The sequence below is a fragment of the Zophobas morio genome, unplaced genomic scaffold, assembly GCF_036711695.1.
Source record: "Zophobas morio isolate AGI-343-1 ecotype UQ-CSIRO unplaced genomic scaffold, CSIRO_AGI_Zmor_V1 ptg000006l, whole genome shotgun sequence".
Classification (NCBI taxonomy): Eukaryota; Metazoa; Arthropoda; class Insecta; order Coleoptera; family Tenebrionidae; genus Zophobas; species Zophobas morio.
This window is the reverse complement of record NW_026972111.1, coordinates 13491582-13518427: the sequence shown is the minus strand read 5'-3', so window position 1 is coordinate 13518427 and position 26846 is coordinate 13491582. Positions and strand designations below refer to the sequence as shown.

Here is a 26846-nt window from a genome sequence, read left to right as displayed (position 1 = left end):
TTCCTATGTTTATATTTGTGTATCATTGGTCTTTAGCTGCTGTGAATTATCTTATTAAATTTCTTCAAAATAGTTTATTAAATTTTACAGATGTGCAAGTCCACATTAAATTTTATTGTTATTAAAGTGCAACAATAAAAGAGTGTAACTATGTAGGTATGTAACAAAACTATTCGGTTAGAAAGTTAAAAATACTGATTCAAAAAATGATATTTTGTACTGAAAACGATCGTAGAAAATAAGTATTACAGAAAAATATTGTGTTTATATAGTGACATCGTGCAAAATTTATTATATACATGTTACATAATTCAAGTGACAGTCTATTTCAGAAAGACAGACGAATATTTTTGACAATTTGTAGATGATAAAAATTACACTTATTTACAGTACATATTCATATTATAGTAAAATTTGCACATTTTTGTTTGTTACACCATTGTACAAGAATTTAAAACCCATTTATTTAAATGAATGTTACATCATCTATGCAAATTCGTTGTTTACTCGTTAGCTTGTTACTCATTTTAGTTCAGATGTAGTAGTTAAATATCATAAATTCATGACAGTATCTGCTAGAAGGGAAAAGGCAGGTGACAACATTTTTTGTAAATAGTTCTTAGTAATAAGTAAGGTCAGTACAAAACTTCAGTAACCATAGTTAACAATTGACTTAGTATCTTAGAGTTATCCTTAAAAGAATGAGCAATTGGGAATCAAGATATCAAAAACAGTACTTATTAGGTTAAAAATAGAGACAATTGATTAGCATAGATTATTTTATTTTGTACACTTGAAATAGGATTTACTTGGTAAAAGTTTGAAATGATCAAATATTTGATGAGGATGATCAAACAAATTTTAGTTAGCGATTTACAATGCACACGATATTTTTATAAATCTAAAATGTTGCACCAATCAGTCCAGTATACTTAATAAAATCAGCAATAGCAGACGACAGGTAGATGGCAACGGGAACCTAATTTTGCCTGTACAAACAGAAACATTGTATACAATACTTATAATATAAACGTGGAAAAGTATATCCACCTCTTAATTTTAAATCAGGTAAGCACCATCACCACTAAATTCTACTAATTGACTTACCACTATCCATGACACGGCAAATGAGCACCCCAACTCGCAGGTCCGGCCTTAACGGGGTTTGGGCCCTTGTCAATGGCTCGTCACCACATCATGAAAAACATTACTACTTGCTTATCTGTTTCATTATATTGTCATTGTGGTCACTCACCGGGGGGTCTCCACCCCCTAGCTCTTTCCTGATAAAGCTCCGATGTCATGACTGCCTACTTTCCTTGGTCAGGGCGTCGTCTTCGGCGCATCATACCCTCAGAATTTCCCGTAATCGTTTTGCACGGGTTAATATCCTACCCTATCCAGTCAACGCCACCGGCCGGTCAAAAACCAGAAGCTGCTGTGTCAGGCACCTGAGAGTCCTCTCAGTGCCCAGGTAAATACGAAGGTCTCTAGTCAACCAGAGATTTTACGCGTCCAGGTTTACCCAACCCGTCAGCCAACCGTACTAATGCCGCACCATTACTACCGACCAAGACTGTCGGCTCTTTCTCTAAAAACCTCCCTAAACCAAGGGCCTCGACCACATGAGAAATCAACACATCTGTGACTGATGGATGGTTATTTTATTATCGAGAACATTAGAACCAGTGAGTTTGTACATGGGTTACACTCACTCAATTTAGGAGTGTAGCTCAGCTTTTATTACTGTTTTAGAAGTTTCGAAAAAGGAGCGGAACAACAGATAAAGGCAAAGAATATGAAAATATGGTTCTAATCGCAGGGATTAAAAATTTTTAATCCTCCAACTCTCAAAATGAGTGAAAATTTCATTATTATTACAAAATTTGTAATTCATTTGACAGGATATAGAAAGACGCCTCACCATAACACCGTGAATAGCTTAGTTTTTCACAGCGAAGTAATTCCGAATCGGATTTAGAATAACAAAATGCCATTAAACAGTTTAATGAGTTAGTATATTAAGATATACTATTCTAATTTTTCCCACTGCTACTATAGACCTTTCGAAAGAGGACCGGAACGACGGAGAATGGTAAAGAATATGAGAATGCGGTTATTACTTGTGAATAAAGTAATCTCTCAAATAACAACCGACAACACGGCTAAAATTTTTTATCTCTCATCGAACCATGAAAAATTTGGAACAATTGACGGTTTGGTCGTCAACCAAACTTGAATTAGATAAAGGTATCCAAGTGAAAATATTGCAGTTGAAGCACAGTGAAAAAAATATAATGTCCACAGAACATTTAAACTCCAAAAAAGGAAATTTCAGTATAAGCAAATATTTTAAATGTTACCAAGAAATAGGGATATAAAGACGCGTCACCATAACACCGTGGATAACCCACCTTAGTTTTTCACAACAAAGTAATTCTGAACCGGATTTAGAATAAATGAATCAGTATTGAAAAAAATAGTATAGGAGAAATGGAATTAAACTGTTTTTTGTTCACTTGTTTTTTATTATACTATTCACATCGATACTCTTTGTTACTTTAGACTTTTCGAAAGAGGACTGGAACGACGGAGAATGGTAAAGAATATGCGAATGCGGTTATTACCTGTGAATAAAGTTATCTGTTATCTCTCAACTAACAACCGAAAACACGGTCAAAAATTTTTATTTCTCATCGAATGAAGAAGAATTTGGAAAAATTGACGGCTTGGTCATCAACCAAACTTGGATCAGATAAAGGTATCGAAGTGAAATCAGTGCAGTTGAAGCACAGTGAGAGAAAAATATTGTCTACAGAACATTTAAAATCCAAAAAAAGGAAATTTCAGCATAAGAAAATACTTTAAATCTTACCAAGAAATAAGGAGTACTATAGATATATTTATACTGTTCAACAATCAAACTGTTATTCGAGGCTGTATTAATCTTCATGAAAGGGTGAAAGAAAAAAAACAGTGTTGCCAAAAAAGGTAAGCAAACACTGGACATAATCCAATCGAAAGCATTTTTTTATCCTTTGATTTAAGTAGAGTTGGAAAAAATTATCGATTTGTCACCAACTGCATCAATGGGCAATGGGCATAGCATTAAGGACTTAACCGTAAAAGCATTTACTCAAATGTTATGGATAATGGACAAATGTCCACTGACACTTCATGAGTTTGAAAGCGTTGGGACAGCCATCCAGCTCTGTCAGGACAAAAAATTCATTTTAGTTAATGAAGGTAAGAATAACTGATTGAAGGAAAATTATTTCGTGTTTCGAAATTTGTCACACTTGTCACTAGGAATATGATATACGTGAAAAAGTAGTGAAACATTAAGTGTGAAGCAAAATTTTACAATATCTATCAAAAAAAAGAACTTGATATTATCCTCATTTTTGTAATGATGGATATTTAGAAATTATTACAACCGACAATCTGGTGGAAATGCTGAACGGTCCATGTAGATATGCGGAGAAAAAGAAACCTGAAAGCTATCTTTCACAAAATATAACTTTTTAGTAGTATCATGTACATAGAAAAAATCCAAGACAATGCGACACTTGTCTTAAACTGTGCAAATAATTTCGACAAATTTAAAGACAAACTTAACCAGTGTAAATTAATTGTCACCGACATCTTCTTCCAGAATAAGAATCATAATATATAAATATACTTAATATATCATAATATGAAAAAAAAGAACTTTTTATTATCATTACTTTTGTAATTATGACATTTTAGAAAATATTACTACCAATAATCTGGTGGAAATTCTAAACGGTCCATGTCGTATAGGTGGAGAAAAAGAAACCTGAACCTCACATTGAAAGCTATCTTTCTCGAAATATTATTTTTTAATAGTATCATGGACATAGGAAAAATCCAAGAAAATACGTCACTTCTCTTAAATTGTGCAAATAATTTCGACAAATTTAAAGACAAACTTAACCAGTGTAAATTAATTGTCACCGACATCTTCTTCCAGAATAAGAATCATAATGTATTTAAATATACTTAATATATAATAATATAAAAAAAAACAACCTGATATTATCATTACTTTTGTAATGATGAATTTTTAGAAAGTATTACTACCAATAGTCTGGTCGAAATTCTAAACGGTACATGTCGTATAGGTGGAAAAAAAGAAACCTGAACCTTACATTGAAAGCTATCTTTCTCGAAATATTATTATTTAGTAGTATCGTGTACATAGAAAAAATCCAAGAAAATACGACACTTGTCTTAAATTGTGCAAATAATTTAGACACATTGAAAAACAAACTGAGTAAGTGTAAATTAATTGCCAGAGATATATTTTTCCAGAATAAGAATCATAATATATAAAATATAATAATTTATCATAATATAAAAAAAATAACTTGATATTCTTATCATTACTTTTGTAATGATGAATTTTTAAAAAATATTACCACCAATAATCTGGTGGAAATTCTAAATGGTACATGTTGCATAGGTGGAGAAAAAGAAACCTGAACCTTACATTGAAAGCTATCTTTCTCGAAATATTATTATTTAGTAATATCGTGTACATAGAAAAAATCCAAGAAAATACGACACTTGTCTTAAATTGTGCAAATAATTTCGGCACATTAAAAAACAAACCGAGTAAGTGTAAATTAATTGCCAGAAATATCTTTTTTCAGAATAAGAATCATAATATATATAGAATATAATTTATCATAATATAAAAAAAATAACTTGATATTCTTATCATTACTTTTGTAATGATGAATTTTTAGAAAATATTACTACCAATAATCTGGTGGAAATTCTAAACGGTACATGTCTTATAGGTGGAGAAAAAGAAACAGTTGCTGAGCCTTACATTGAAGACTGTGTTTGTTAAAATATTATTTTTAGTAGTACCATGTACATAGAAAAAGTTCAAGAAAATGCGTCACTTGTCTTAAATTGTGCAAATAATTTCCACAAATTGAAAAACAAACTTGGAAAATGAAAACTAGTTGTTATCGACACCTTTTTCCAAAAAAGGAATCAAAACATTGATAATTTAAAAGCAATTAATTTCGTATGTTTAAATTCAATCGAAGTATACCCAAAGATAATTTTAATCTTGATGAATCCAACGTTGTTATCTTTTAGGTAATAGGAACTATAGTGATTCTGAATTACAACAAATTTGCAGTGAACACAGGCAAACAGTTCACTATTTTAAACCTAATGATAAAACTTAGAACGGATTAAAAGCAGAGGTGATCTTAATGATTTAGAGCGTTATAAATTGTCCGATAAATATTTAAACCATTCAAATAATGTAAATTTTGAATGGATTTTTAGAAATTATTACAACCGACAATCTGGTGGAAATGCTGAACGGTCAATGTAGGTATATAGGTGGAGAAAAAGAAACAGTTCCTTAACCCTACATTGAAGACTATACTTGTCAAAATATTATTTTTTAGTAGTACCAATAGTACCATGTACATAGAAAAAGTCCAAGAAAATGCGTCACTTGTCTTAAATTGTGCACATAATTTCCACAAATTGGAAAACAAACTTGGCAAATGAAAACTAGTTGCCATCAACACCTTTTTCCAAAAAAGGAATCAAAACTTTGATAATAATTTAAAAGCAATTAATTTCGTATGTTTAAATTCAATCGAAGTATCCGCAAAGATAATTTTAGTCTTGATAAATCCAACGTTGTTATCTTTTAGGTAATAGGAACTATAGTGATTCTGAATTACAACAAATTTGCGGTGAAAACACGGAAACAAAAACAGTTCACTATTTTAAACCTAATGATAAAAACTTAGAACGGATTAAAAGCAGAGGTGATCTTAATGATTCAGAGCGTTATAAATTGCTCGATAAATATTTAAACAATTCAAATAATGTAAATTTCGAATGGATTTTTAGAAAATATTACAACCAATAATCTGGTGGAAATGCTGAACGGTCCATGTCGTATAGGTGGAGAAAAAGAAACAGTTGCTGAACCTTACGTTGAAGACTATGTTTGTCAAAATATTATTTTTTAGTTGTACCATGTACATAGAAAACGTCCAAGAAAATGCGACACTTGTCTTAAATTGTGCAATTAATTTCCACAAATTGAAAAACAAACTTGAAAACTAGTTGCCATCGACACCTTTTACCAAAAAGGAATCAAAACTGTCATAATTTGAAAGCAATTAATTTCGTATGTTTAAATTCAATCGAAGTATACACAAAGATAATTTTAATCTTGATGAATCCAACGTTGTTATCTTTTAGGTAATAGGAACTATAGTGATTCTGAATTACAACAAACTTGCAGTGAACACACGCAAACAGTTCACTATTTTGAACCTAATGCTAAAAACTTACAACGGATTAAAAGCAGAGGTGATCTTAATGATTCAGAGCGTTATAAATCGGGTGGAAATGCTGAACGGTCCATGTATATAGGTGAAGAAGAAGAAACCTGAATCTTAGATTGAAAGTTGTCTTTCTCAAAATATTATTATTATTAGCATCACGTACAAAGAAAAAGTCCAAGAAAATACGAAACTTGTCTTAAATAATTATACAACGTAAATTTCGAATGGCTTAATAGCAAAGGTGATCTTAGTGATTCAGAGCGTTATAAATTTCTCAACAAATATTTTATTAACGAAAACGCATTTCGGTCTTCTCAGTTAGATAACAGTATTAATTTAATAACGGTAATCCGGAAATGGGTAAATCTGAGTTAATGAAAAGCTTCGAAAATCATTCTCGGCGCGAATAATGCAGCCATAATTCGTCCCAAAGAAGTTAATTCATTTTTTAATGACACCAAATTTGGGAACAGAAAAATGTCGGTACCTCAAAAATCTGGATCAAAGCTTTTTCGAGATATGTATGAAAAAAAAACGTGTTATTTAAGCATAGGCTGCGCTTGACGCAATTCTCAGTGAGAATTTAGATGCCGTTACAAAAATAATGCTCCACCCATCAAAAAAATGTTGTCCTCAATGGATCACCAGTTGAACACATCGAAGAATACAAAAATTTAGTTTGACTTCGCTTGCTGTAAATTAGTTTAGTGAAGACGAACAAAAAGATTACATTAGGAAACGTCTAACTTTTTCGTAGCACGTAGACAGACATACATATTAGAAATTCCGCCTCAAATATTTATGACCACAGAAGCATTTCGTCAAAATAAATACAAATGACCTATATGAATATTTTATCGAAGAAAAATTTAATAATTCTTACAAAGGTAATTCCCAAATGGAAAGCTTCATTCGTGAAGAAAACCGACAAAAAAAGAAGTGTGTTTCCTGAAGAAACTTTCCAGCGATTAAACATCGACTGCGAAAAGCACATAAAAAAGCTTTGCAATCTTGTAAAAGTTGCTACATATTTTCAAAACATTTTGATAATGTTGAAATGTTGTTCTTAAATAAAGTTTTATTTAAGAACAAATTTTACCCCAAAAGTGTAAGTATAAATATCGTGTCCCACCCAACTCAGCTTTAAACAAGCTTAAGTGAAATTTATAAGACGGTTAAATTGTATTTGTAATTTGTTCTGGAGTAAGAGCCTTATACCTACTTTAGCAAATCCCTAATCTGTCGGAAAATGTTTGTGAAAGAAAATAAAGCAAAATTAATCCCCAAAAATATTAAAATAAAAATTATTTTCATAAATTACTTCTAAAAATGGAGCCCGATATAAAATGCCTTAATAATAAAGCATGCTTTATGTTTTGAAATAATTCAGCTTTTATTTATAGAAAGTTTGATAAACCCGTTGAACACGCGATTCGGTCGTAACCGTAACAATGTTCCGTAATTATTCGACGACGGCAGAGGACGGCGACGTTTTCGAAAAGCCCGAACCTCTCGAGACCGCCTTGCGGTGTCTTTCGCTTTGATGAAGTTATTGTCACTTCCAAACATCCCGCTTTCTTATTCCCAAAACCGTGAAAATATTCCGAGGCTTCAATTATGACGCCTCGTGTTAACAAGCAAATTCCTGGGCAATTTAAACTTTGACTCAAAATAACTGTCGGCCATTCTCCTAAACTTAATAACGGCCTCGGTGGTAACGGCGCGACTTTCTCGCCATCCTTTTGTTATTTTCCATTATTAAAGCTTGAGGGAAATTCGTATCAATTATATTCGTTTCGGAGGAGAGATTGCGATAATTAGGAAAGGCGAGATAGGGCTCGATTTTGATTTAAAAACCCGACCTTCACCTTTTCACCCCATTGCACTTGCGTTTAATGAGAAATATTCAAGTAACAGTTTTGCCTTAATGAAGCCACATGTCGCCGTCATAATTTATACTCAGCGAAGGTTTCTAGCTTCTACCAAACTACAACTTCTGCTTCTGGTATTTTAATTGATTCATTTCAGGATTTTTATATTTAAATTCTTACTAAAAAATTTGCAAAATGAAGATTTCAGTGTAAGAAATCTATTTTCCTCTTCTGACACGCATCAAACAATATTTGACTCCACACGTGCACAGAATTGTCTTGACAATATATTTGTTACTGGAAATTTTAATAATTCAGTATACTGATGAAAACACAAAAACCGGTAAATAACAGAATAAAAGGGTCAACAATGCTGAAAATATAACCAAATTTAATAACTGTCTGCAAGTCCAATCCTGGGATAGGCTAAATACTTGTGCAAATGCCCACAAAAAATCAACAGATCTGGATAGCCCTTGACTTAACCCAGCTGATAATGAAAACATTTACAACTCCAAAAAAAATCATAACAAAAAGCTTATGCAAGCTAAAACAGGTTCCAATAATAAAGTCCAAACTGTGTGGAAAATAATCAAATTAGAAACAGGAAAAGTAGTAGACAAATTCCAACTCCTTCAAGCAATAACACAAACGCTTTTAACATTTCCTTCAGTAATTACGCATAAGAAATTGATGATGTACAGATCATAATAAATAGTCTACATTCTAAGAGAACTGAAGACGTATACTATATTAACACTTTTCTCTTAAAACATTGTTCCTCATATATTATAAATCCATTAACTGAAATTCTGAATGATTGTTTAGTACAAGGGATTTTTCCAAAAATTTTAAAAAGACTACAAGAGTAAGGCCGCTCTATATAAAAGGGAATCGGAATGGATTTAGAAACTATCGGCAAATTTCTATTCTTCCAATAACGTCAAAAATTCTAGAATATGCCATCTGTATTCTCATTTAAAAACTTGAATATAACGGACTCAAAGGGAGCGTTGTTAGTATCTCTCAATACATAGAGGAGTCTTCCCTCAAGCATCTATATTAGGGCCACTACTCTTACTCTTCCTAATTTATATTAATGTATACAGACAACTTTTGCCATCATTGATGAAACCCTGGATGACTATAAAGTCAATGTTTTTCAAACCTTGGACAAATCCAGGGATTGGTTTGACAGTATTCGTAAATCTGATTATCCGTTAGTGAAAGAAGATCCTCAGCACCGTAGTTTATCTATTGATCTACAGATAATCAGCGATTCACACAATCATTTATGGGGAACCATAATAACTATGCTAATAATTTGCGTAGGGCTGATTTTGAAAATTTGTATCAGTCAATATCATTGATTAATTGGGATGATTTAAACTACATATATGATGCCAATAAAGCGGTAAATTTTTTTACCAGAAATTGTATGAAGTTCTAGACGCTATCGTGCCAAAAACCCCTATCAACTCATCCAAATATACAATTTGGTTCACTAAGGACATTATTAACAACATAAAAGAAAAGAAGAAGTACTTGAAATTGTTTCACAGGAGTAAACTCGATTTATATATGGACAAGGTTAAAACCCTTCGTGGAATTAGTATTCGTCAGCAGCACACCAAATCTTGAAAATCTGCAAAATCTACAAAATTTGGAATTATGTGGTGCAAAATCATATAAAGTTGAAGGTAATGCCACAGCACACTGTTTTATGAAAGGCAGATCAACCGCTACAAACTTATGTCAATTTATCCACTGTGTCGATTGCTTTATATAATAAAAATCAAGTTGACATCGTGTATGTTTATTTAACTAAAGCATTTGATCGGATCAACCATAGAAATTTCTTTGAAAAATCGAAATATTTTGGGCTGTGTCAGAACATCGTGAACTTGTTTATATCTTTGATATAAACGTCAGTACGTAGAGTATCAAGTACTGTATATGAAGTACACTCGGAAGTTACGCAAGGTTCGAATTTAGGACCAATGTTATTTCTATATATAGCAAAGTCTTCGTTGTAAAACTTATTTATACAAGGAATATTTGAAACTTGCTTATGTAATACGAAAGTAGCAATGATACAAGAAGACATGGTATGATATTACGCATTTTGTGAAGTGTCCTGTGGTAGAATAAAAAACAAAGTTATTAATAGATACACCATAAATGGAAAAGGGCTCGAAAATTGTAAACAGTTTAAATACTTATAGAAATTATTGTGCCTCAAGCTGAATATCTTATTAATATAAGCTTTTAGGTTCTATTAGGAACACGTCAGGATTTATGAGGTTCCAGAATCAGTAACCTTTTCTTTCGCAAAGTCCGTATATACACAGTGTCTAGTTGAACGCGTTTAGATAATGCACCATTTAGAAATGACTGATATTCTACCAGATTAGACAATGCGGACCTTTTAACATAAAAGCTATGCTGCTGACTAGAGATGATCGAAAATGATGCCCACTGCATTTGAAAAATAAAAATGACGTAACTGTTCTCCCACAGTTTAGGACAAATACCTTTATCCAATGATGCCATAAGTAATACCAATAAAGGTAGACAAATAGAACGGATACAGCTCTTTAAAACTACTACGCTTGGCACCACATCGGGACGAAGATTACATGACGACTTTCAGTTACAAATATGACGAAAAATATCTGAAAGAGTAACGTTTAAACCAACTATCATATCATCAATTTCATATACCGAGGAAAAATACTATCGAAAATACTAACTATTTCATCCCCACCTTTCCCAGAGTACTGACAAGGATCATTTCAGAAGGAATACTAGCTTCCTTAACGTTAATTATGTATGAAGCATAGAGTTTATCATTTAAATCATTACATCTACATCTCAAAGATTTAAAAAATAAATAGTCATCAAGCCTGCCAGATATTTTGTAATTTAAATGTGCTAATTTCTTCGTCCAATAGAGATCCTAAAGTTGTTTGTTATATCATACGGTGTACTTACGCACATTATGCTTAACAGTTTTGTATGTAGTGTAACTGTCAAAACCATCAAAGGTTATAGCATAAAAAAGTGCAACCAATTCATACAAGTCATTACCAACCAAATAAGAATCCCAACATATTGAAGCATAATTTTCATATAGTATAGTTTTCTTTAACAAAATCATAAGAACGAGTTTATGCACAACGCTTTAACAGAAAAAGTACTCCAAGAGCTGGGAGAATCATGAATACTGTTACGAAATAAACCCATACTCCGCCCCGCTATGGGTTCTAGTATGTGCGGCGATGATGACTCATTGTCGGTGACGGTGGGCGCAGAAGAGCCTGGAAGTGGATGTCGCGACGACTGTTCGAGAACAAGCCTACAAGTGGTGAAAGAGATCTTCGAGAAGGACCGCACGGCTGTTTAAATGGGAACCACCGTCGGGAGCAGTTAATGAAGTCTAGATAACGGGAGTAGACTAGTCAAATCCATTCCAGTCGGAATTATTTTGTACATAATCCCTGTGTAATAAGTGGTGTAAATTCGAATTCCTAAGAAATAAATCGATTTTTAATCACCGATCAACTTAACAACACTTTGGGATCTAAGGAGGGAGACTTCAATATTGTTAATGTTCGAAAAAATAAGATAAAAAAAGGAGCAAGTGGATCTGATAACATTATGCAACCTCTGTGATACAGACAATTGAAGTACCTCATTACCACCCTTTACAAAATTCGGCAACTTAAAATCACTAGCGATAACATAAGAAGAATCTGAAAACCATTCAAAAATTGATTCCAAATCAAAATAAAGATCGTCATGAATATTTATAGCAGAAGCGGGTGGAATATACACACCACCAACAATTAGGTCTAAGCCGTTGTATCTTAAGTGTACAAACATACCTTCAACAGATTGACCGCGCAAAACAACATGAGAATACAAGTCATTTTTTACTGTTACCAGTACTCCACCCCATGATATTTAGCTGTAAGATCACCATCACTCTCAATCAAAAAGATTGTAGTTATTTAAACACAATCAACCACTAGAAATAAGTAGCACTAGACAACCAAGATTCTGTAATAATAAGAACATCATAAACACCAGAATTGATCTTAAAAAAAATCCTCTAACTAGACCCTAAGATCCCAACATTCTGGCCGACAGTGTCAGGTTTAAGTATAAGAGCCAATATCAATGACAATATATTCATAACTCGATTAATATCATCATCGATTTTTGATCAATCGATGATTTAAGTACATTTTGGAATTTTATAATAATTGAACTATAGCGTTTCCTATCCTACTACATTATTTTCTACCTCAGTTAGTCTGTCACTGATGTTTTTAAACTGATTATCAATAGTTCTCTTAATTTCTTGTTTCATAATGGTTAATTGTTTCTTGACAAGAGAAAAAGAAGAACATTTGGATTTCATCCACGGAGATTTTTTATTAATGATTTTGGAAATTTCGCCCTCACCAAATCTTAAACATTTAATATGTGATTATTTTCAACATGTTCCACACTGAGCGGAGGGTATCATGGGCGTAATAGCACCCTCACAATTCATACAAATGACAGTCATTATCAAAAACGGGATAACCTGGGATACAATTCTTCGCACCTACGGGGTCCGTCGTGGTGACTAACAGCAAGACATACAAACTGGACCACGGAAGGGTTTATTAAAGGAGACACAGGATACACAAATTAAGGTTGTGTGGAAAAACCATTTGAATTAACAGCGATAATTCTTATCTCGTAGGCTGATAAGATCGACCTATTGGTAGAAAATTTAAGAATAATAAAAACTACTTTCATAGTTATATAAATATTTCTCGTAGTAGTTATTTATTTTTGTCAGGATAGGCAAAAACTCTTTATCGTATTAGTCCCTAGAACTATATACAAAATATTTCTGACCATAGTGCCCAACTAACCCTTGTCTCTCAGGCAGTTTGTGCGCAACTGTTCTGTGGAATTAGCACCACCTGCAGATTAAGTCAGCTTTCAAAAAAAAAACGCCGGACAGACAGACAAAGGGTTCAAACTTATAACACCCCTCTTTTTGGATCGGGGGTTAAAAAAATGTCAAATGTCACGCGATACACTGAGATGTGTTCGCACAAAACAATCATAACATATTTAAACAACCAAAAGAAACATGAATTAAAGCACAGTATTTACCTTAAATATAAAAAAACTAATTTAAAGGTCTAAAACTGTAATCAAAGCAGACGCATAACAGCGTGTAACACTCCGCAAATTAGTACAGGTAAAATTCACGCCATTATTCATATCATTTTGGAATGAGTAAACTTTCATGTTGAGTGTGCAGGAACTTTACAGTTCTTATTAAAAAGTAACTAGCGTTGACATTTGTGGAAAATTTTCGTACGTTCGAAGAAATATGGTTTTAGTTTTTGGCAAGAATTGTAACGGTGCCACATTTTCTATATTCGAAACAGCTAACTCTGAAATACTACGGTTCCTGTGAAAAAGTCCTGAACATATTTTCTCTGCCTGAAGGGACTCAAATAATTGCTCGGTATTGCGGTAATACTTTAGTTGAATTACTCAAAACAAAATCAATATAAGCGCTAAAATAAATAATGACGATGCAGTCGAGTTTTCAAGTTAAATAACCAGTTTTCTGATGTGTTGACAATATATATTTTCGTTAAATATGAATTGATGGAACAATGGCAATATTTTTAAAAATGAATTCCTAATTGAGAAACCTACCTATACTAAAAGACACTTTGTAACTGGTGAATGAGGCAGTAAGTTCACTTTTTATTGGAAATGGTTATTTCAAGCTTCAGATCGATATTTCTTGTATTTCAAATTTTCCGTACACATTGTAAGACAGATGCCAAAACAGATACAGTTACTTCAAACAGTGTATTGCTGTAAAGTCAGAATACTATATAATCACGGGACCTTAACGTTTATCGCATTTTCGAGACAAAGTGTTACGATAACTCTATTGTTGGGCACTCATTTGAGCAAATTGTTTCTATTCAGTTTGAAAGCACACTGTATGCTGCTTGCATGCACTCCATTTTACGCTAAATTTATTACTTATTATTCTATGTTCAAATTAACAAGCTCAAAACAAACACGAGCAAGTAAACAAACAATGAAATATCTTTAACCAACGATTCATAATTAGATCTTCATCATGACCTTTTTTGTTTCTAAAATGTGCAAAATGCGTTAATTTACTGATGTTTTATTTTCTGTAATCACAGACTAAATACATCACAGATATTGCGAATCGTCGAAACTTTTCCACAAGAACAGATTTTTTCAAAAGTCATCCAATTACATTTGTCTCAATCAAGAAGCAACTAAGCATATTCCTCATTCCATTCATTGCTCGTGTGTTTAATTAAACGGTTTTTCTCTAAAAAGTGAAACGTCAGGATAGTAATTTATATCCAGCGTAACGTTTTTAATTTGACGTAACGACCATTAATGCAGCATCCAAACAGGAGCTAGTCGATATCAATTTGCTAAATTGAGACGAATCACCGCCGTTGCAGCAAACCCTCCAGAGGACGAGAGATATATTAAGAAGCAACACTAACTCGATGCTAATATAGTAGCCGCCAGTTTCCATTAGTTCTGTCACGAAGAGAGCAAAAATCAGTCAACTAAAAGCACGCAAACACTTGCGTTTAGTTTATTTAGAAGATACAAATACCTTTTTCGATGTTTCTACTCAGGTGTGTTTAGAGGTAAGTGTACATGGGCTGAAAAGGGTGTTTTAGATTTTTTTTTTCTACAAACTAACCCATCTAATTTTGATAATTACGAAAACGAAATCGTAGACATGACGGCTGCAAGCAGTTTAATTAGTTGAAAGTGAGGCTTTTAATACATTACATGTGGCTGTTTTGTCAGTAGCATTATAAGTTGCGTGCGTTGGCATACAACAATACTAAGTCCCACTAACGTCGTTATTAATCTGCAGTGTTTATTTTGTGTAAAAATTTCACTAAAAAATAATGGATAAACGCGACACATCTGCCGAAACTCATAAATAACAAAAATAAATTTCTACTTCATAATTGAAATATTTTATTCATCGAATTTTAAAAAAGTTATTCTCGTATTAAGCTGCCACCATTCCAAAATTGCATTGTGCTAATGAAATGAATAAAATATTTATATGAACCATATATATTTCAGTTCGTATTTTGAAAAATTGGTCAGAGGTTATTTCGATAGCACTGCGCTAACCCCTGAAATACATTCCAGTAAATCCGGCTTCTTTGAAAGATTGTAAAGTTTTATTTTACGAAATTTTGTTTTTGATAACCTAAAAAAAAATTGGCAAATATGATTGTTATATTTTGTTGTTGTGGTCGAGTTGGGCTCTGCACGTTCGCCGCCCTTAGCCTCAACGCATGTACCATCAGCGTCGCCGCCTCTCCAGAATCCGTAGCAGCTCTCTTTAGCGAGGAGCCGCCGCCAAGGAAGTTCTTTTGTAGCTAATTATTTAGATTTGTAACTAATAGTACGAAACAAAAGCCGAATATTTTCGTTAGTTTTAACACGAGTATCTTCTGTGGGTTTCGTCGCACTTTTCCTAAAGAGGTTTCTGCAGCGAAAAATTTTTTGCAAGACTCAAAACATTTAATCTACCGTGCGCAAAACTTTACAATTCCAAATGGAAGATAAATGAGACAAGTCAAATTTTGTCCCAATATTTATTTAGCTGATGTGCCACTTAAAAAAATTATGCAATGCAGAAAAGACAACTTGTAATTTGTTTTGTTTGTGATTAATTATTTCAAATGTTGTCACGCCACTGTTCTTAAATACTCGTATCTTGCGGTGCCCCAGTTGTGAAAGCGTTCTATGAGAAAGACCTCAAAATGGAAAAGCCTTGTAGCTACGAAAGAAACGGACGAAATATTTGATAATTATTCTAATATTTTCGATGACAAATTACCATCGTTTGTGTTCCGCGCGCTTCTTATATCCAGCTAGAGGCAATTAAAGGATTTAATAGTTTTGCCTGCAGAAGTTTCAAGTTGGCGAGATGCGTCACGGAAAATAAATAGAAAACCAACGACAATTGCATTATCGCTAAAAACATAAATCACTCTGCCAGTTTCAAAGGAAGAGTTCGCAAAAATATTAAAAAATTTGACAACATTTGTTTTATATAGTTTAAACAGTGAAAAATAAAATGTTCTGCAGTAAAAACATGCAGATGTGAGCCACAGGACTAAACTAACCACAATGAGGAGTGTTCAATTCTAGTAATTCAGTAAAAGTTACTGAGAAACAAAATGTTTGCAACTGCAATTTTCATTACTTTGTTCAGAACACTCTGTGGCCTGATAAAAAAAGAATAGAAGAATGTTGAATATCAAATAGGGAGTCACGCAAGAGGATGTTTATCGGAAAAATGGCATTTTACCTTTGACAAGACTTCGTGTGTGAACTGACAAAAAGTGTTAATATTAAATGGTCAACATCGCAAAAAACGTGAAAATGCTAAAAATTTAGGTAACCAAGAATGTTTATCAAATTTTATACCACAACTTTACGACAATGAAACGGTAGTTTATTTTCAACAAGACGGAGCTACAGCGCATTCGGCTAGGACCACAATGCCAATATTACGTGAATTTTTGAACAAAGGATTTTTCGTCAAAATACAGAGAATATGTAGCGCCTGAGATCTTGTGATCTTACTCCTGTAGAATTTTTTGTCCCTATAAGAACACTATTTATCGGATATATACTGCTAGAGTTCAATCTTATTAAAAAGTGACATTTTTAACATTTAGTGTGATTTAATCACCGATATGATAAATCCTTTTCAATGACGACTCGATTACAAATTAAATATGTGTCTTGCCCGTGTTTGATAAAAATTCAAGATGTAGCAACTTAGTTTCTGTATGACAAGAATATGTTAATCAGCAATTATCTTAATATGTTCGATAACAAATTTCGTGGTTTGTGTTCTCCTCGCATCTCCAGGATTGTACAAAATACAGTTGAAGTTTATAATAGTTTTGTCCGTAGAAGTTTGAAGTTGGCGAGGTGCGCCATTTAAAGTTAAAGAGAGAATCCTGTCTCCAAGGGGAAGTGGATTCCGGCTTAAAAGATAGATGGATTAGTTTTGCCATTTCAAAACAAGAGTAATTAAAAATATTGAATAGTTGACATAATTCCATAAATATGGCACAATACTAAAAAGTTGGTCGAAGGTTATTTCGATAGAACTTCCCTCCCCCCCAAAGTACAATAAAACCTATCCAGCTACCGGAAAGAATATATCACCTCAAAGCACAAGGAAACAGGGGACCTATTTTTTTTTACTCTAGCGGTCATGAAACGTCTAGCTCTACCACATTACCAGAACATGTGACATATATGTAAAGAAATTGTTACCGCCAATTTTACGCCTCGTTTCGCAGTATGCGGTGTAGTGAAGCTTGTCCCAACCAATTTTTCAAGGGTTGTGAGCCAATTAATTTAAAAAAATCGTTCCTTCTATCGAACACGTCAATTATGCAAATACCTTTAAACGCATACTTAAAAATCCATTACTTTCGAAACCGATGCACGATAAAGTTCAAGTTCAAAAACCTTTGTTAATACTGAAGTCGGTATCGAAACTTCCTTTGCAACCCTATTTTCATAAAGAATTTGAAAAATCCGCCCTATGCCATTAATCTGGAGCTATCGCGCGTGGAGACTACGCCATTTCTAAGTATTTACAGCGCTATAGGGAATTTAGAAAAAATGCAAATAAAAGTGCCTCTAGGACGAGTAGAGGCCTGTATGCGTAGAGCGGTTAAGGGGTGACGATGCAAATTCCCGAAGGAAAGTATGTTATCGCCGACATCGTAATCGAAAGCTTACACAGTAATTACATTTCACACCCTCTCGAAACTAAATCCATTTAGCGTGTTTTATGGCATCTAACAAGCTTGTTATCTGGTGAAAGTCAAGCATGCTGCCACTCCGACATTATTGATGATTATTACGTTAATTTCTTATTTTATTTCACCGGCGCCGCCCTCGAACCGTCTTTTGGATGGACTCTAAACGTTTTACGAGCGCCATATGTTACGCCCTAACGTGCTCTTTTTTACATAATTCCCAAACGGGCTTCCGAGTTAAGCTATGGATCCGTATAACTAGAAAATGACAGTTTTTTCCTTTCTTTCGAAGGATTGCTGATATTACTCGCGTAAAATAGAAAGTCGTGTTGAGGTCCATGGTCTACATAGTAAATATGTTGCAATGTCTATGTAGTAAATTTTATAATAATAGGGAAAATGTCCATTTTGGGCATCCACCAGAACGATTTTGAAAAGAAAATAACTCATCAACTAAAACACTCCCTTTTTGTTAACGTTAATGAATCTTTAATGGTTGTTTAGAGTAAATGTGCCTGTAACATGAAATCAAGAGAGAGACTATTTTCCCTAGGCTGAGAATCAAATATGATTGGGAGGCAGAAGTGGCGAATCCTGGAATAGTAGTAGAGAAATCGTCAGAACATTTAAATATATCTACAACTAAATTTCAGTTTAGTCTTTCTACAAAGATGAAAATAACTTGCCCCTATGAAAAAGTTGTTACTCCAACTTTTCCTGTGTTTAAATATGTATTAATAAAACCTTTCAAAGTGTGTTTTCTAAAATCCCTTTAAAACACATTCGCTACACGAACGCCGAAACCTGGCATATTTACTCAAGATTTTAAAGTTGAAACCATCAATTCTTAAGTATTTTTAAGATATAACAGAATTTGCCAGCAGATAATCAATGCGGTATAAACAGATAACTGCTATGGTAGAAAAGACCGAGCACCGATAAAGACGAACAGCTACCGAAAAACGAAAAAGCAAACAAAACAATGATACTGTTAAGTCAGGGGCGTCGTTATGGGAGAATGAGAGGGTAGTGTCACACCACAAGTCTTGCGAGTTATTTCGTTTCCATCAATTAACATTAACAAATGGAATAAACTAATAATCAGGCTGTTACAAATAAGCGAAGACAGTTTACCATAAATCCATTTGATCGGGGCACATAACTCACACTCTTTCGCTGCTTTCACTAACCCTGGTTCCGTTGAACGTTTTACCTTACACACTTGTTCAACGCACTTAACTTTTTGACGGAAATGTAGCAAAATATTTGCATATTCTACGAATTTCTCATGTTTGAAGATTTTTATATAAATATTTGTTGTAAAACAAACGTAAACTCATACATTACTTTCAACACAAATTATTAACAAACATATACTCTCTGGAAGATAAAAGTCGTTCGCGGAAACCCTTTTAACGAGCCGACCAAACTGTATAATGCTATAAAAAAAATAAAAAATAAAAAATAAAACACTAGTCAGTCCTGGAAGTTTTTCAAGGAGCAGAACCTGGCGATGCTTAACTAGAAAAACAAAACCGAAAACGGCTGTTTCACGTTAGTACTAAAATGCATTGCAAGAACTTTCGAGATACTTTCATCGAGCGAAACGAGCTCCAGTGTGCTACTGCTAAAACCGGGTTGCCCTTGAAATTCTATCTACGAACGAAACGAGTTGTATTCTACAAAACTGCGAACCAAAGCCCAGTGGCGGCTCGTGACCTTTTTAAATACCGTTTTGTCATTAACACTTTTTTTAATTAATAAATGGAGGGTGGCTCCGCTAAATTTTTCACTAGAATTTTATGTTGTAAGACAGAGGACGATTTTTTATTAAATATTCAACTGAGGCCGTTATTTTTATTTAAAATTGAATTACAGCTAGCGGTCACTGTTCAAACAGGACCGCTAGCTCATAGCTCATAGAGTCAAACATAGCGACTAGAGGCGCGGTTTCCATGGCAACGGTGCAAACAAAACGCCTAAATGAGTCATGATTTGGTCTCGGTCTCCCCTTACAACATTTGTAGATGTAAGTTTTGATACATTTGATACAAATGAAACGAGATAAATAAATTAGTTTTGATAGTTACGTTATGACTAAAGACGGGCAAAATTAGTTGGCGCGCTCGGAAAGTTCTCCCACTACTCATTATCATTGCCAGTCCAGGGTCGCGCGACCGAGCATGCAGGGATGGACGAAGCGAAACCACGTGACTAATGAGCCCGAACACATCTTCGATCCGTATTTATAATGAGTCCAAACAGACGAATGTATATTATATATACATATGTAGAGTAGAAAAAAAATGTGCGAAAATTTAATGACCAAATAATAAGTATAATGAAAAATTAAGAAATTTCGAAAGTAGTAACAAAAAACTAATTTCATTTAGTAATAAAGATTCGAAAAAGTTTATAATCATTTTGATATTTAACATCTTTTAGTCTAGAGACAATCAACCCAATACTTAAAAAAAATATAATTTATCTGCTTCATTTAATTACTGTGCAACTATTCATTAAGTTACAATAGCTAACTAGCTAGTTAGTGGTTCTTTTCCGCTTTTTCAACTTACATAAATATTCATATGAGCAGCGCTTACCCAATTATCATGATGAACGAGTAAAGTTCTACTCTGTCGTTTCTGTTTGTGGGCAACAGTTTAGAACTGTGATGACGTTCAATTAAGATATATAGTTCAAGTTTGTGTCGGTGCAAGATAACAAATTATTTGCGGTGTTTTTATTAAACTCAGTTATATACTTTTAACAGAAAACACATTTAACAAAACGATAAAACAATAAAGTATCCTCTGTTATCTTTGAAACACGTCCATCATATATATGACGCGCATTTACAACTAGTCAAGCCCATGTAATAGGAGCTTTCACAAAATATTGCCGCCTGTTTTTTCATCCATGAAGCAGAACAGTATGTAGCAAAATTCGTCAATTTTGTTGTAAAATTGAACAGACTGTTAAATTATCGCGACCAAGCGTACATGTGACCATATGTATTGTATAGTAAAGTATTTGAGTTATAAAACCCTTTTACTTCCCATTTGATGGGAGATGTATTGTGAATGTGAATCAATACACAAAATTTCAAGATTTTTCCATTCCTTCTCCAAATTTAATAATAACTTTCAAAACGTGATTACGGGTGATATCGATCAATCCGATCGATATTACTCTACGTGAGACTTCGATTACTAAAATATGCTTTTCTTTCTTTTTTCTTTTTTGTTACTTCCAAGAAAATACGTTCAACGCACCAAGGTTATCAATACTCAGAATAACGAGAAATTTATGGGGCAGACGCTACTGATGACGAAGATAAAACATTAAAACTAAAAGTAAGCCAGGAAAAAATCGGTGATGTAGTTTCTCTGCCAAAGTTGCAAACAGGACAAACAGAAAATAGAAGAATTTAACACTCAAAACCAGTCACAGTGTAAGAACAAAAAATATCGGATTGTTTGGAACCCACGCGGGTAAAGTGTTTCTAAAGATATTTGGAAACAGAGTTAATCACATTATTAGTGTCATTAGTCCCTGGTCAACCTTCAACTGCCTGCTATTGAGCTTAGTCCCCATAAAAGCATCCGAATAATCTGCTTTTTCCGAAAAAAAAATCCATTTCTCCCAAGAAAAAATACAAACTGGAAGTAATCACTCAACTTATCACTTAAACGGCTGTTTTACCCTTCTTGCCCAAAGTTGTACGACATCCGTTGCATAACATATATAATCTGCGAGATAAATCATAAAAATTTATGCTCACACTCAGCCAGACGAACAGATAATCGAAAAATGCATTTGCAAATTCTACCACTCGTGAAATACCAAAACGACCATTAAACTATGCACGAGTTGAAGCAACCCTATCATAACTCTCTTAGCCACCGATCGGAAAGTAAAAATGAACTCCTAAGAGCTCAGTTTTTGTCGCTTCAGGGAGTAGTGCACAACCTCTCCGAAATGCTTAAAATATAGGTTAGGTACACCTATTCACAAGTGTTCGTTATTAATGTCAGCTTAATGACCTTGACAAAAGAAAAGCCCTCTAGCCCCTGGCACTTGATTAATATTACCCTACCGCACGCCTGCGAAACTATTTCGAAATTAGTAGTGAACCGTCTAGAGGCTGTTAACACGCAATAGTGTTGTTTGACAACACAAAAACCCGGCACATTTCTAAACGGTCCCTCATTAAATTTCCGGCCGAACAATACGGCGCCGTGACGCATAATTAATAACGCGTCATTGCGGCGGGTCGAGGGTTGCCCGGCCCCCGGAGTGCCATCCGTTACCGATTTGCTCGCCGCGAAGAAACCGTTCCGACACCCCGTAATTGATGACGCCATATTTACCGTTGCCATCGACGCACTTATGTTCTAAGATGTCCGCCGAGTGTAAATATTCTTGGGACTGGCGTTTAAACAGTGCCAAAGTTCCGACGGGTATAAAAGCTTGTTGAGGCGTGTCTGGAGGTTAAGGTTGTTGTTTTCATTTTCTAAACATGAACTTGTGACTTTTTTAAACAAGAGGCAGCTTTAGTTGTCTTTTTTCGACAGCGGAATGTTATTACTGGGTCTCTTCATATCTAAAGCTTTTGAGATTACAACTTTTATTTTTATTTTGATTTAAAGTTGTTCGTTTGGCATATTTTTATTAATTGTCTGAAATTAATACAGAAAAATTGTGTCCTTTTAACTTATGTTCGAAGTTTATTGATACTTGTGTGAGAGCTAAAAGATAATTGTGGACTGTAACAATAAAATCTAATTTAGCAAAATAGATTACCATGTCACAGAAACAAAAAAAAAATGGTCTGATGGTACTACAACCGGAATTCCCTTGGTCCGTAAGTACAACAAATTTTGTTAGCACTTAGTCACACATTAACCAAAAGAACCTTTTTCGTTTATCAGAATCATGCTGCTTACAATGTGGTTCCAACAAAATGGGGCACGTCCTCATTTTAGCATGGAAGTGAGTGAGTTTCTTGACAACATTTGACTTTGATTTTTTTTAATCTAAGGTCTACATTAACAGACCACACAATTTGGAAAACGAATAGAAAGGGGTAATTTCACCTCAGATAGCATTAAATGGACAATACAAAGTGTTTACACATGCTGAGATCCCAAACAACAAGTTGAGGTTGCATTTCAAAAAACTTGCTGCCAATGTACAAAAACGGTTTGTTACAAAAATTAGGTTTGTACCAAGATATCAGTATACATCAAAACTTCATTCGCATTTTTTTAATATTATGTGCACAGGTGATAGCTTATCTTGCCCCCGTAACCCGTTTTATTCCCTAACGTTATTTTAAGATATAGCTGATATATTATTCACTAATTTCAAATTTCCTATATTAAACTTATATTGATTATACTATTATATTCTGGTGCAGTGTTTAAATTTAGAAATACATATTTAAGATCAATACTTCATGCAATATTTATTTTTAATATCTAGAACGAAGAGGAAATTTGTATTTACTATTTTACTGACATTTTAAAAGCATCAATTTTTTTAAAGCTATCCATTTATTAGTAATTTATTGTGTCCTCCACTTTATGAACTGGGCTTATATAATTTTATTAAATTCAAGCTATTTTATAAATTTATTTACATATTTTATATTATTAATTTTATTTATATTGATTCAAACATACTAACCTGTAAATGAAGTTTGTTGAATAACAAACTTTAATTATTATTATTATTATAGGATACTAGATAGACCTAAATTGGATTTTTAAAAAAGTTCAGTATCTTCAAAATAAGTTTAAATTTGAAGGATTTTGAAACTTATATCAAGATGTTTAGTGATAAAAGTTGCAAGAAAAGATCGTTTATTATAATTAAGAAATTCAAATTTGTATTTTTTAAGATGAAACATCATAATTCTTGATACAATTATAATCTAATTAGTAACATTGAGTTTGGTCACTAATAAAGTTAATAAAGACATGAAATTTTTAAACGATTGAAACTTATTCACAAATTCAGTTAACAATCCGTCGTAGCAAAAGTATTACAGGTACCCTCTTAAAAAGAGGTCTAAAAATAACATTTATATCTTATCAATACACACAAGTATTTTTGTATATCAGGTTTGAAAAAGATAAGTCAATAAACTTATCGTCACATATTCTAACCGGAATGTTCTACTACTACATCGAACCACCGTAAAAATATAATTATTATAAATAATTAATAACGCTCCACTGCGGCGGGTCAGAGGGTCGTCTACCCCCAGAGCGTCATCCGTTACCGATTTACCCGCTGCGAAGAAACCATTCCGACATTCCGTAATTGATGACGCCATATTTACCGTTTCAGGCGACGTATTTATCACATTTTTACAATGGGAGCTCCGACTCTTAAATAGAATTCTGTAGCAGGAGAATCCCTTTCCGAACACCGAAGACTCCTGTCAGACGCTCGGATTGGCCTAGAAGCCAACAGCTATGAAATATTCCGGACAGTCGTGCCCGGAATCCTGCAGGTTCGGCCTTGCTTGGCAGCTACGTGCACTTTGCTTATTAAATATCGCTCGGTTTGATCAAATCTTGGATGCGACCCGGAATAATAAGCTAAATTAGAGAGGAAAGTGCATCTACCTGGATGCAAAATGTCTAATATCACAAAAAGAGGAAGTACAAGTATTTAGAAATTTCGAAGGGTTTAGTGGGAACAATTACAGAATTCGTCTCCAAAATGAATGTTCTTTGCGGTAGGAACAAATATTTGTTAAGTTTTTTCATTAATCAGTTAGGGCAGGTTGCAAGATTTGGGAAAAATATCGTGCTGCGTGCGATAAATCACCTGGGTCTGTGAAAGCAGCGCAACGCTTTTGTGGGTGATGTTCTTTCGGATTCCTTTTATGGTCCGGTATTATGCGTTAGAAATAAAAACAGTCCTTAGGGAAGCATGACGGAAAAATAATTTCTTAGGCCTATGATCCTGTTGAGTGAACAACGATGGAATCTGTAGAAACAGCAGAAGACAGGAAATTCTACGAAAATGAAAATTAAACATCAGAAACGAAACGATTTAAAGAATCATGAGAATAAACAACAGTGGGTAAAACGTTACGTGTTTTTACAATACAGAAAACTACGTCATTGGTTCATTACAGAATCGTAAAAACGTGCGTGGGCTTCAAATTTATCTCGAGTTTTCCCAGCAAAAGCAGTTTTGTATAAATGTTAGGCATCACTTTTTAAGCTACAAACTGAAGTTGCTTTGTGTTTAGTAAATAAGGCTTTATCTTGAAGTTAACAATGGATATTGTAACTAAATATAAAAACTTTCGTGGGGTATGATGAACATATAAAAACTAACGAACTGGCGTTGAACAATTCGATAGCGAATACTGGAAGAACAGTGTTTCTGAAAAAGTTGTTGAAAGTTTAGAATTCTTGAAAAAGCACTTAAAAACACACGCTTTTACGCGAACTTTTTCATAATTTAAAAATAAATTGCTAGAATGCATACTTGAACAGCTTTTAGCATAATTATTTTAATAAATTTACTAATCGAAAAATCGAAAAATACAAGAACTTAAAAACCCAAAACTGATATATCGAAATACTAACAAATCAAAAGCTGAAAAATCGACAAACCGAAAAGCCGAAAAATCGAAAATTCGAAATATAGTTCATAACAAATTCATAAACCACAACTTCAAGACTGTTACTTTTTAACATTTGAATAACGTTTATAGTTATTTTGACAGCCTTAGTTGCCAGCTATGCGAATTACTGTCGAATGCTGCCATACTGAGCTCCCACAAATATCAAATTTGTCGTTAAATTACAAAAAAATGTGTTCTCGTTTTTCCCACCTCGTTCTGGGTACTTCGGACAGTTTCGCAAGTTTCAAGGGTCGAGGGAAGATATTTTTAGGCCCTGTGTGGTATAATGTGTTCGCTATGTGTTCCAAATTGCGCACTTTATACATACATGGCATAATTTTCACTAATTTCACCCAACACATTCATTTTCTTTAAAATGTTTATTTGACAATTTAACTAAATTTATAGTTGAAATTCAACAAAACCTTCTGACAAATAACACAACAAGAACAGGCTCAAAAATACGCCATTGATGCCCTAACATTGTGGAAACCAAAATTGTAGAACAAAACACAAGGTTTGGTTGAAAAAAATGTACAATTTGTTTATGTGTTTTAAAATATGTAAATACTCCTTTCATAAAAAAATCATCCCATCATTTTTAAACATTTCCTATGATATATATTTATTGCAACACATAAAGCAATTTTGAGTTGTCTGCTGTAATAGGTTACACACCCAGTTTTAGTGGAAATTATCAGCAAATTGCGCCACTGAGTAAACATACCGGGCGGTGATAAAAATATGCAAACAAAATAGTTGTATGGTACTGTTAAATCACACCATAACTCTTTCGAGTTATTTCGTTTGCATCAGTTAACAACAAATCAATGCTATAGTAAAACCCGTTGTTGTGAATTAACGAATAGACAGCTCACCACACATTCCGTGATCACAACACACCCCACAAAGTCTTGACTATTACTGGTTTCCGGGAAGTGCTTAAGCCTATACAGTGCCTGACTTGCGCATTTAAATATTACCTGTGTCAATAAATTTTGTGTTTACGCTGAGATTTCTTGTGTCTGCAACTGTAGGTTAAAGAATGTCTGAAAATTTA

General features: G+C 33.6%; 1 protein-coding gene and 1 long non-coding RNA gene across 6 annotated transcripts in view; both read right to left on the bottom strand.

Annotated features, from left to right (window-relative positions):
* LOC135123655 (uncharacterized) overlaps nt 1–26846 on the bottom strand; it is a 482510-nt gene that overhangs the window by 128948 nt on the left and 326716 nt on the right. For 2 of the 4 annotated variants that reach the window (XM_064048496.1, XM_064048497.1), the window contains exon 2: nt 26770–26835. The exons of the other annotated variants lie outside the window; for them this stretch is intronic. The gene's annotated coding sequence lies outside the window, so the exon portion shown is untranslated. The remainder of the gene's footprint in view (nt 1–26769; nt 26836–26846) is intronic. 4 annotated transcript variants of the gene reach the window in all.
* Nucleotides 766–20499, bottom strand: LOC135123658 (uncharacterized). 2 transcript variants are annotated; one of them, XR_010279675.1, is made up of 3 exons: nt 2388–4707; nt 1108–1919; nt 766–989 (listed from the first exon to the last, which is right to left on the bottom strand). It is a non-coding gene; the product is annotated as an uncharacterized LOC135123658 (long non-coding RNA). The 2 variants fall into 2 exon arrangements; XR_010279674.1 differs by having other exon boundaries at nt 1108–20499.